At 36.9% G+C, this 13059-nt stretch overlaps 1 protein-coding gene across 1 annotated transcript in view; it reads left to right on the top strand.

The window, feature by feature from the left end:
• Positions 1-13059, top strand: part of GALNT13 (polypeptide N-acetylgalactosaminyltransferase 13) — a 798776-nt gene that overhangs the window by 749605 nt on the left and 36112 nt on the right. The gene's annotated exons all lie outside the window — the stretch shown is intronic.

The raw sequence follows: 13059 nt of genomic DNA, 5'->3' as shown, positions 1-13059 counted from the left end.
AAGAAAAACAAAAACCAAAACTGTTGTCATTGAGTGGATTCTGACACAGGGCAACCCCATAATTGCAGGATTTCCATGGTTATGGCCTTTCAGAAGCACAGTGTCAGGCCTTTCTTCTGAGGTCCCTCTGATTGCATTTAAACTGCTAACATTTCTGTTAGCAGCCAGGCATTTACTCATTTGCATCATGTAAGGAGTTATAGTATGTCAAATATTGTCAAGGTTAACCCAAAGTGAGGGGAATGATAAAATGCAAATGTAGACACTTACATGCCTAAAGATAAAGTGTTTTAAATATTTCGTTTAGTCAAAATTAACTATCCTATAAATATTTTGCCTTATGGTGAAAAAATTGGTATCACAATAATAAGATGTCAACAAAATTTCTTTTGCATTTTAATGACCCTAATTATAATTAATTTTTTGTTTTTTGCCAAATATATCTATGTTATCATGGTATTGTCTCTTTTTTTTTAATTTTTGTATAAACTATGAGCAAATAAGGAGCTCTGGTAGCATAGTGCCTAATGCACTTGACTGCTAATCAGAAGGCTGGTGGTTCAAACCCACCAACCACTCCTCAGAAGGAAGATGGGGCAATCTACTTCTGTAGTGATACTGCCTCAGAAACCCAAGGAGGGGTCGCTATGAGTTGGGTCCAACTCGAGAGCACATAACAGCAAAAACATGAGTAAACAGAAGTTAAAAAAAAACAGTTGCTTTTAATTTCTATTGGGCAATTTTTCTAATTAATAATTTACTCTCACCATTAAAAGCTATAATTTATGTTCATACAAAAGTATGTCTGATATTTATTCTTGGCATAAAATATTATCTCTAAGTTCAAATGCATCCTATGCTATATCCAAATACAGTTATTCAGAGTGTAGTAGTTTAGTTATTAACACATTTCAAGCTCTTTAAGGATATATGATGAATTTATGGTCCCAACTATGACAAAAAGGAGATCTGGTGGTGTTTAAGGCATTTGGCTGCTAAGCATAAGGTTGGCAGTTGAACTCACCAACCACTGTGGGGGAGAAAATTTAGGCAGTCTGCATCAAGATTTACAGCCTTGGAAATTCTATGGGACAGTTCTACTCTGCCCTGTAGGGTCACTATGAGCCAGAATTAACTTGATGGCAGTGGGTTGTTTTGAGTTTCATAACTATGACTATAATGGGAGGTGAGAACTAATAGATATCAAACACTACTCCTATATTAGACATTTTACTTGATGATTATATATATATATATATATATATATATATATATATATATATATATATGTAATCTCAAATGTTGACCAACTCAACCATATAAACATTCAGCCATTTCAGGAGTTACCAAATGATCAACAACTGATGGCAATGAAGGGAGAAATCTAACTTTCACTGGAGGCGTTGATGGCAAAAAAACAAGGCTCCAAGAACAAATGGTTGCAATACTGAAATCTCTCATTTGTCTGTCATGAAATTTGGAAAGCAGCTAGAAAGGTGATCCAATGGAATGCAGAAATCACCTAACAATGTAATTAAGTTCACACACAAGTACACAAGTAAAATTTTACTGAAGAAAACTCAAAAATGGTTGCATAAGTACAACAACAAGTACAACTATCAGAAATTCAAACCATTTTTGGAAAAGGAATGAAGGATATCATTGCTGATGTCAGATGGATTTTTGCTGAAATCAGGGAATACCAGGAAGATGTTTACTTATGTTTTGTTGACTACACAAAGGCATCCAACTGTGTAGTTCACAACAAATTGTTGAGAACATTGTGAAGAATGGGAATTCCGGAACTCATGTTCATGCTCATGCAGAATTTGTTCGTAGATCAAAAAACAGTTGTTTGGAATGAACAAGGGCATACTGCATGGCTTAAAATCAGGAAAGATGTGTGTCAGGGTTCTATCCTTTCACCATACTTATTAAGTTTGTAAGCTGAGCAAATAATCCAATAAATTGGATTATATGAAGAAGAATGCAGCACTAGTGGTAAACTGGGGTTAGATAACTTAACAACCTGCAATATGCAGATGACAAAACCTTGCTTGCTGAAAGCAAACAGGAATTGAAGCACTTACTGATGATGATCAAAGATTACAACCTTCATTATGGATTACACCTCAACATAAAGAAAACAAAAATTCTCACCACTGGACCTATCTTGGATTTCATTTTACCTGGATACACAATCATCACCCATGGACACAAGAAATGAAACAACTTATTGCATTGCATAAATCTGCTGCAAAAATCTCTTTAAAATGTTCAAAAGCAAAGATGTCACTTTGAGAACTAAGGTGAACCTGAGTCAGGCCATAGTATTTTTAATTGCCTCATATGGCACATAACAACAACAACATACATACAAAAGCTGGACAATGGTTTTCATTACAAGAGACCAAAGAATTGATGCACTTGTATTATGGTGCTGGTGAAGAATATTGACTATATTATGGGCAGTGAAAAGAACAAATATATCTCTCTTGGAAGAAGTACAGTCAGAATGCTCCTTTCAGAAGCAAATACGGCAAGACTTTGTCTCACATATTTTGCACATGTTATCAGGAGTGAACAGTTTCTGGAGAAAGACATCATGTTTGGTAAAGAAGAGAGTCACTGAAAAAAAGCAAGACCCTCAAGAAAGTGGACTAGCACAGTGGCTACAACAGTGGACACAAGCATGGCTACATTTGTGAAGACGGTGCAGGACTGGGCAGTGTTTAGCTCTGTTGTGCATAGATAGAAGCGCTATGAGATGGAACCAACTTTAGAGCACTTAACAACATCAATTTATATAGATGTGCATGTGTATAAATAACTTAATTCTCACAATAATGTTAAGAAGAAGGCATTATCATCATTATGTTTGTCATTATTAGTGGTAAACTGGGGTTAGATAGCTTAAGCAACTTGTTCAGTGTCTCACAGATGGTCATGAAAGAGCAAAATTTAAACCAAGTTTTGTCTAAGGTAAAATGTCTACATTTCTTTCAATCCCTCATGTTGTCAAAAAGAGATGATTATTGGTAAAACTTGTAAATATGTATTTTCTGAGCATAACCTAAATGCATACTATGTTATCTAAAATATCTAAAATACATAATTTCAGCATCAGTAGATAAAAATTGATTTTATTTTTGGCTGTCTATAGCACAAAAATTAAAGCATCTCATAGTTTCTCATCCTTTTCATTAATATCTAGAGAATACCATTGTTTTCCCCTTTAGGGCAATCTTAATCAAAATTGGGTGCTTTTCAGCCCTGTGAGTGACACGTAAATGAGCTTATTGTTCAATGGAAATAGAAATTTTTGCATGTGCTCATCCAGCCTTGATAATATAGCACATTTATTCTATTTTCTAAAATTAATAGGATACAGAATAGACATAATTGCTCTCTCTCTATTTTTCATTAGAAATCAATATGAATAGAAGTGTGCTTTTATTATGCATGCAAGTCAAATTATCTGGGATGATCTGAATCTGTTCCTTGCACTCGTGCAAAGATGGTACATATACAATTATTGAAATACAAATTGATATACTATAAAGACAACCCACTATACTCCCAACTTACCCTCACAAACCCTTTGTCACTGAGTTGATTTTGACCCTATTGGACAGAGTAGAACTGTCCCATAGGGTTTCCAAGGTTCTAAATCATTATGGAAGTAGACTGCCTCATCTTTCCCCTGCAGAGTGACTAGTTTGAACTGCTGAATTTCTGGTTAGCAGCCCACTGCTTTTAAACACAGCACCACAGAGCTCCCTTAAATCCCTTAGCAGGAAGTCTCCAAAGCTCTCATCTGGAAATTGTTTGCAAGTAAATGCCAAGTTGGAGAGCATGTCATTTACATATGGAAACAAATTTTCATATTTTGATGAAGGTTTGAAGTATGCTCATGTGTCCATGTTTATGTGTATGTGTGTAGTACACATGTGCAAGTGATAAGAAAGTATCTAGGATCTTTGTACACCTGGCCAAAAACAAAAAGGAACTCACTGCCATCGAGTCAGTTATGATTCATAGCAACCCCTTTGGGTTTCTGAGGCAGTAAATCTTTACTGAAGTAGATTGCCCAGTCTTCCTTCCACGGAGTGGCTAGTGGGTTTGAACTGTGAACCTTCTGGTTAGCAGTCAAATGCCTTAGGCACTAGGCCACCAGCGCTCCTTGAGCATACCGGATGCATAGTGGAAAGGGCAGATTACCTATCACAAGGATTACAAAATATCTCTCTTGAAACTTGATCTACCTTAGCCTCTTATCATTGGTCTTACATCTTATTATCTTAAGAAGGCACTTTCATTCTGCTAATAGGCATTGTACTCTGCCTTAACTGGGCTCTATACTTTATTATATCTTACTATATTATCCATACTTGGTCAGAATCAACTTTGATGAAATATCAAGATGATATCTGAAGACTTGCGTATCATAAAATCAGTCTATTGGGTTATAGAAGTCCCTTGACCTTTCCAGCCCTCAATTTCTAATCTGGTAAATTGATACACTTAAAAAAGATGCCTAGCAGTTCTAACATTCCTTGTCTTTGTTGTTGGATAAATGAGAACAGCAAGACCAGTTGATTTTTGAAATATTTGGCTAGTAACAGGGTACATAAATTTAGAAAACTAGATAAACAAATGTTTTGGGAAGGTGTCTCAAAGTGATATGAAAATTTTGAGCAACCTGCCAGTCATTAAAAAAAAGTAATCATTTAAAAAGTAAAAAGAAAGCCCTATAAACCAATGAATTCATTGAATTATGCATATGTTCCCAGTAATATATAGGGACCAAGAAGTATAAAAAATTGCATAAAACTGTATTAAACTCTGTTTTTTTTTTTTTTTTTTGTATGTATAAAGAAGTTGATAAAGGTGTTGTTCATTAAATGACATGGAGTCCTCCACAAGAATAGTCAAAGAGAATTTCTTACTGGACTCTTTATAAGCAAGAGCCATTTGTCTCCAAAGGAATTGGTAGATTCTGTTTAAATCTGCTCTTACAGGATGAAATATAAACAGAAGACAGAAATATAAACAGCTAGAAGACAGAAATATTAACAGTAATCCCCCACAAGATGGATTGAAACAGTGAATTTAACAATGTGCTCAAATATGAGCAGATTGTACGTAAATTCACTGAGTTGGAACCGATTCAGTGGCACTAACAAAAACATAAACAGTAAATAAACAGAATGATAGACTAAGGCAAAAACCAGCTGCCCCCAATCAATTCCAACTGATGGTACCCCCTGTGTGCAGAGTAGAATTGCAATCTATAGGGTTTCCAAAGCTTTGACCTTTCGGAACCAGATTACTGGGCCTTTCTTATGAGGTGCCTCTGGTGGGTCTGGACCACCAACTTTTCACTCAGTAGTCTAGTGCTTAAACATTCGCACTACCCAGGGAGCTCTGGAGAGGAGAAGATCTAAAGGCATTCACATTGCAGGCAGTGCACACAGAGAGAAGGGTATGTTCAATGTTAGGAGGATGCTGGCCCAAACGGAGTAGCAGATCTGGGTTGGAAAGATTAGAATACTAAGTTTTATAAGTAAAGGAGCTAAGATTATAACAGAATACAAACATCAAACAAAGGAATTGTGACTTGAGAGGGAAAAAAGTAGTAAAGAGTTTTCAGATTGCAGAGGTTGTCAAAGAGACTGTCTGATACTATCTTTTAACCTATGTCTTACACAACTCATGAAAACAGTTGGGCATGTACTTTTGTAATTAAAAATCATGTAGTGAGTGAAACAAAAATGCAAAAGGTTTATTATTATTATTATTTATTACCCAAGTATAATTTCAGTGTCAGCAGGGACAGACTAAAGAAGTTTTTTTTTTTTTTTTAAAGTTAATTTTTTTAAATTCTGATATAAAAAGTCTTTATCCAATATAGAACAGAAGCTTCATGTGGGAAGTACAGAAATCATACCTTTCCATTGAAAGAAAAAGGCTTCAGTAAGTTGCCTTGGAAACAGCCTAGCATCCATTTCAATTTTTGATAAAGAATCATGGTATTTTAAGGAAAACCTACCAGACAGATATATTTCAACTCCACTGCTATAGTTGGTAATTTTCTAAATAGATTTTGGAGTGTTCATTTCCTCTGAAAAATAGAAGTGTGTGTGTGTGTGTGTGTATGTGTGTGTGACTGGGATATGAAGAAATTGGTAATTTATTTTTTAAAGAAAGACTTCTTTTTTCAAAGACCAATAGCTAACAAATTTAGATGTACATCTTCAGGTCATTGTAACTCAAAGAAATGATCAAAATGGTTTTTACAGGTCACTGTGCCAGAATGCAGTCCAGTTATTTAGTCATAGCGTATGCGCTGCTGACAGGAACATACCATTTCTAGGGGTCAGAAATGGCCACTTTTCAACCCATCTACTAAAGAGAACTGAACTTTTGTTTTCATTTGGTGAGTTAAAGAAGCCCATGGGCTGGGTTTAGTTTTAAAGATTGAAACCTAGTGAATCAAACATAAAGACATGGTGCCCAATTTTAGACTGAGTTTTTAGGAACATTTTTAAACTTGATCTCAGTGATCGCCTATACAGAATTCTAAATAATTTATATAGATGCTCCCCACTCCATGAGACAGAACTTACCACTTTCTTTCCCCCTTATGGTGGGCTGCTCTTAGTGATTGCTTACAACAAGTAAAGCATGGAAAGAGGGAGAGTGGGAGGGTATTACAGTGGAGAAACAATGGCAAACACTACTTAGGGAAAGTGATCAAGGCTCTATACTGTAAACCATCTTGATACTATGCACCCTAGACATGATGTCATGAGAATAATGCTTCACCTTTGTGGTCTTCTTCCCCAAAACCCATAACCCCAGTCTCACTGTGAGAAAAATATAAGACAAATCCAAATTGAAGATTATTCTCTAAAATATGTCTGGCCAGTATTCCTAAAGAGAGAGAGAGAGAGAGAGAGAAAAAAAAAGGAGCTCTTTTTTTTGCAGTTGTTAAAGGACTCAGCTGTGAGCCTCTTTATTCTGTTGGCTGTTTGAATCCATCAGCCGCTCTGTGGAAGAAAGATGTGGCAGTCTGCTCCTGTAAGGATTTAACAAACTAAACCTACTGCCACTGAGTCAATTCTGATACACAGCTACCTCCATTGGGTTTTCAAGGCTGTAAATCTTTACAGAAGTAGATTGCCTCATTTTCCTCCTGCAGAACCACTGGTGGGTTTGAACCACCGACCATTAGTTACCAGCCAAATGCTTTACCCACTGCACCACTGGGGCTACCCTTGGAAATTCTGTGGGGGCAGTTCTACTCTCCTTACAGTGTCACTATGAGTTGAAATCAACTTGATGGCAGTGGGTTTAGTTTTTGTTATTATTCCTCAGAATTGTCAAGGTCATCAAAAACAAGAAAACTCTGAGAAACTCTCATAGACTAGTGGAAGCTGAGGAGTTTGATGACCAAATATAATGAGATTGAGATGTCTTAGATAAGAACAGATAATCATGGGGTCATATGGGCATGTTAGAAGAAAATAAGTAGAATAGAAATAAAATTTGAAGTTTTAATTTCCATAAAATGCAATAGTAACTGGAGCATGGGGTTTGGACCAGAACAGATAATAGTTCAAAGTGTCATTCTCCCACTTGCAAACTAAAGTGACTTCAGGCAATTTATTTAACCATTTGCAAGCTTTATATTCCTTATTTATAAAAGAGCAATATTAATATATATCTTGAAAAGTCATTGAAGAAATATAGATTATATATGCTATATCATATTTGAGGAGCTTTGGTGATATAGTAGTTAAAGCATTTGCCTGGTAACCTAAAGGTCCTGGTTCAAACACACCAACCACTCTGAAGAGGAAAGATGAGGCAGTCTGTTTCTGTGAAGATTTACAGCCTTGAAAACCCAATGGGAGTCACATGAGTGGGAATTGACTTGAAGGCAGTGACTATGGTTTTTGGTTAATATCATATTTAATATACAATATATCTTAAATGATGGTTATTTTGCCAAGCAGATATTTCCAGAAATGTTTACTTTCTCTCTTTATGCTTGCTTCCTGTCTGATATCTAAAGGCCAGCACCTCTGCCCCTTTACTGAGAGCTTCCTCTCACTGCCAGATGCTGCTTGTCTACCTAGACACAGAGTGGAAACCCTGGGGAATTAATGCTCTTTTATTCTCTGGAACACACTTCAAAGACTAAACCAAACCAAAACCAAACGCACTGCCGTCAAGTCGGTTCCAACTCACAGTGACCCCCTTTGGGTTTCCAAAGTGGTAAATCTTTATGGAAGTAGATTGCCCAGTCTTCCTTCTGCAGAGTGGCTGGTGGGTTTGAATCACCAGCCTTCTGGTTAGCAATCTAATGGCTTAGGCACTACACCACCAGAGCTCCAATCAAAGACTAAAGGAAGTTAAAATATAAATGTAGCAGCTCGACAACCCTTTACAGAGCCTCTGGTGGTAGAATGGTTGGAGCTTTTGGCTGTTAACCAAAAGGTCAGTGGTTTGAATCCACTAGCTGCTCCACAGGAGAAAGATAAGTAAGTATGATTCCATAAAGCTTTATAGTCTTGGAAATCCTGTGGGGCAGTTTTTACTCATTCCTGAAGGGTGCTAGGAGTAGGAATCAACTGGATGGCAATGGATTTTGGTTAACCCTTTAAGAAGACTGAATGGAGTGCTTGTTCTCCACTGACTATAAGAGATTTCCAACAGGATTAAGTTCCAGTTATTACAACTTAATTTATTTAATAATGTCCCCTTTATTGGCCTCTTTTCCTTCTTACTGGTCTTTCCTAGGATCATCTCTCTAATAAACTACTTATACTTGAATCTTTGGAATCTGGACAGTAGAAACAGTTAACACCTACTTTTTCTTTGAACCACATCCACCCAGAAGAACATTGGAAGAAAGGCCTGGCAATCTACTTCCAAAAACCCAGGCATTGAAAGTTTTTGTACTGTGCCACATGGGATCTCTGTGAGCTGGAATCAATTCTGTGGTAACTGGTTTGTTGTTGTTTTTGTTTTACTAGAATCTTTGTTTTCCAGTGTCTGCTTTTTGGAGGAATCCAAACAAAAAAGTCTCTGATCTTAGTCTGGAGGAATATGGAACACCAAAAATTAATAAGATTTCTTTAAGCCATCTAGAGTAATTTAGGAGCGCTGATGGCTTAGTGCCTAAGGCATTTGACTGCTAACCAGAAGCCTGGTGGTTCAAATGCTTCAACTACTCCTTGGAAGGAAGATTGGGCAATCTACTTCCATGGAGATACCACCTCAGAAACCCAAGGAGGGGTCTCTATGAGTCAGATCTGACTTGATAGCGGTGCGTTAGAGGAATTTCATTTTGATTTGCATCCAATGAAAATGTGGTAATAATCTGAAGATTAATTTTTAAATTATGTATAATTTGGGTTAGAAAAGAGTAGTGTTATTGTTGTTGCAATTAGTTGCTGCTTAGTTGATTCCAACTCATGGCAACCTCATGTGTATCAGAGTAGAACTGTGCTCCCTAGGGAAATAAGTATACCTCCACATGAAACAGGCAGTTACAGAGGATATGTACTAGAATATCTTTGTGCCAATAAGACATTATAATTAGACTCTTGGTATTTCTAATACATTTAATAATTTTTATCTAATTACATGTCATCAGAGTTCTGGGGAATGTCTAGTGACATAACATGAATAAAAACGTTTTAAGATATGGGGCATTACAAAAACACCAGTAAAAATATATCAAGATAGGGTGACACAAAGTCTTTTGCCATTAATTTGCTGGGAATACAAAATCATTTATATATATATATATATGTATATATCTCTATGTGTGTGTGTGTATATATATATATATATATATATATATATACACACACATATATATGTGTGTGTATATATATACACACACACACATAGAGATATATACATATATATGCACACACATATATAGATATATTCACATACATGTATATACATATACACATGTGTGTATACACACACACACACACACATGTGGTTGATATATATTGTTTTAGAAAAAGAAAACCCATTCCATCTGTGAAAATGAAATTAAGAGGATTTATTCAGAAATATGACATCCTCATGTGGGGTAGCACCAGCCCATATAGATGAGAACTGATGACTTGTACTAACAATTTCTAATTAAAAGCAAGTATAGTCTATGGAACAAAGTGATTTGATTGGTTAGTCTTTTGTTGAGGTCACGAGGAGGATGGATTAAAGGTGAGGAATAGCTCCTCTTGAATAACTGGATATAGAACATCAAAGTGATTTATTTCAGGAACTAATCACAGAACTTTTAATTCTCACTCCAATCACTCTCAGGAATCTTAAAACATTACCTATGGAGGTTTACACAGCTTTAACCAGATATCTCAAGAGTGGATGAAAACTCCTCTTGGTGTCAGTATCTCATTTCTCTGACACAACTTTTAAACGACACTTTTACGGGATCTGGGAAACCTTAGAGAATGCTGACTCAACCCTTTCAAGTAATTCTCTTTTACATGCCTTTGTCATAAAGAAACATCTCTTGGGCCCACTTTATACAAAAGATACCTGTGTCTTTAGAGTGTATTTCCTTTACATCTGACTTGACTATATAGATAGATTGCTTCTTAGTTTCATGGTTTCCAGTAAGTAACACAGCCAGCCAATGGGAGCTTGTAGAGGGAAATTGACTTTTCAGCAGAACAAACAGACTCCCATGCTAGCATATCCATAGAAAACAGTTTAATTCAGCAAGAATGGAGTGCAATTCAGTTAAATTTTTGTCAAAAAGACCTCATGAATTTCTTCTTTACAATATCATTGTTGCTGTATCTATTTTCACAGGTATGGGTCTATAAGCACCTTGAAGACTAGATATTTTGCTGCACAATGGTATCATCCAATTAGGTAGACTTAAAAAGGAAGTGTTTCACTGCTTTTCATTAGGTTTTCAGTGGCTACCTTTTTTGGACTTGAACCCCCTCTTCCTTCTTCCTAGTTTGTCTGAGTCTGTAATCTCCACTGAAACCTACCCACACTTGGTAACCCTGCTGGAATTTGAAATATTAGTGGCATAGCTTCTAGCATCAAAGCAACAAGCAAGCCACCACAGTATCACAGGATGAGAGGAAGATTTATTAAAAACCTGCTTTATGCCAATGATACAATCTTTCTTGCTGAAAACAAAGAAGACTTGAAGCACTTACTAATGAAGATCAAAGACTACAGTTCTAGAGTAGAACTGCCCTCATAATTTCCAAGGCTGTAAATCTTTTCAGAAGCAGGCTTCCACATCTTTCTCCCACAGAGCAGCTGGTGGGTTCAAATTGCACAACTTTTGGTTAGCAGCTCAATGCTTTAACTATACCACCACCAGAACTCCCCCATGGAAGCAACAGTCAAGATCAAACCATGTATTGTTTTGGACAAATTTACTGCAAAACACCTCTTCAAAGTGTTAAAGATCAAAGATATCACTTTGAATACAAAGGTTTGCCTGACCCAAGCCATTGTCTTTTCAGTAGCTTCATATGCGTGTGAAAGGTGGACAATGAATAAGGAACATCACCAAAGTGTTGATTAATTTAAATTGTTGTATGGCAAAGAATGTTGAAAATATCTTGGACTTCCAGAAGAGCAAACAAATATGTCTTGGAAAAAGTACAGCCAGAATGCTCCTTAGAAGAGAGAATGGCCAGACTCTGTCTCATGTACTTTGGTCATATTGTCAGAGGGACCAGTCCCTGGTGGATGGTATCATACTGTGTAAAACAGAGGGTAAACAAAAACGAAGAAAACCCTCAATGGGATGGATTGACACCATGATTGTGATGATGGCTCAAGCATGGCAAGCGTTGTGAGGATGGCGCAGGATCTGGCAGTGTTTTGTTCTGTGTACCTAGATTTTCCGAGTCATAACTGACTCAAAAACACCTAACAACAACAAAAAGAAAGTTGTAGTTATGTCACTAAGGACTGAAGGGCAATATCCCATCCAGGAATTCACTTGCAATTTATATATTTAAAAGCTTTACAGAGAATAAATCTTTAAGGAATGAAGCAATCAGGGCAAAACCTAAGAGAGAATATCATCAAGTCAAAGGTAATTTGTTGCATAAAATCACTATGAGAGCATAGAGAACAGAGTTCAAGGTCAGTTAAACTAATGGAGCCTCTTCTATAGAAATGTAAGCACTCAGTAAGACATGTGTGCACCAAATTCAAGGTTTTGTGAAGGATGCATATAGAGTAGATATAGCCTGGCACATTCAACAGGCTCAACAGTGTCTTCCGAGTACACGGGTGGATGAGTTAAGTGAGTGATGGACATAAAGCATGAGAGATGGCATTCCACAGGTTGAGAATAATTCTGGGCTTTGCATGTATTTTTTTCCTGATGATCACTGTGTTGTTTTTCCATTGTTGCAAACAAATTACCACAAATGTAGTGGCTCAGAACAACACAATATTACCATTACACAGTTCTCTAGATCATGAATTTAGTCACAATGTGACTGGTTTCTCAAATCAGGATCGTCTACAACTGAAATCAAGGTATTGCCCTGGGTTATGAGATCATCTGAGGTTCAAAGACCTCTTCCAAGCTTATTGGTTGTTGGCAAAATTCAGTTTCTTGGGGTTGTAGGCCTTATATCACGTGTTTTTTTTTTTTTTTTTTCTTTGCGGGGGTGGGGGTGGGGTATGTCGATGTTTTTTGGCTGGCTCTCAGCTAGGGAAAGAGGTTGCACTCAACTCCAAAAAGCCACCTCTGCCTTCTCAACAACATGGCATGGCAGTTTGAACCTTCAAGTATAGCACAGAAACATCTCTTCCATTTGCTAAGACTTGTTGTTGTTGTTGTTAAGTGCCGTGGAGTCGTTTCCAACTCATAGCGACCCCATGCACAGCAGAAAAAAACACTGCCCGCGCCAGCTCCACAATCCCTGCTATACTTGAGCCCATCATCGCAGCCACCGTATCAATCCATCTCCTTGAAGGCCTCCCCCTCTTTCATCGACCCTCCATCCTATCAAGCAT

The sequence above is a fragment of the Orycteropus afer genome, unplaced genomic scaffold (assembly GCF_000298275.1).
Source record: "Orycteropus afer afer isolate SDZICR_OR568_19922 unplaced genomic scaffold, OryAfe1.0 scaffold00023, whole genome shotgun sequence".
In the NCBI taxonomy this organism is placed as follows: Eukaryota; Metazoa; Chordata; class Mammalia; order Tubulidentata; family Orycteropodidae; genus Orycteropus; species Orycteropus afer.
The sequence above is the reverse complement of the archived record's forward strand: the minus strand, read 5'-3'. Positions and strand labels throughout refer to the sequence as shown.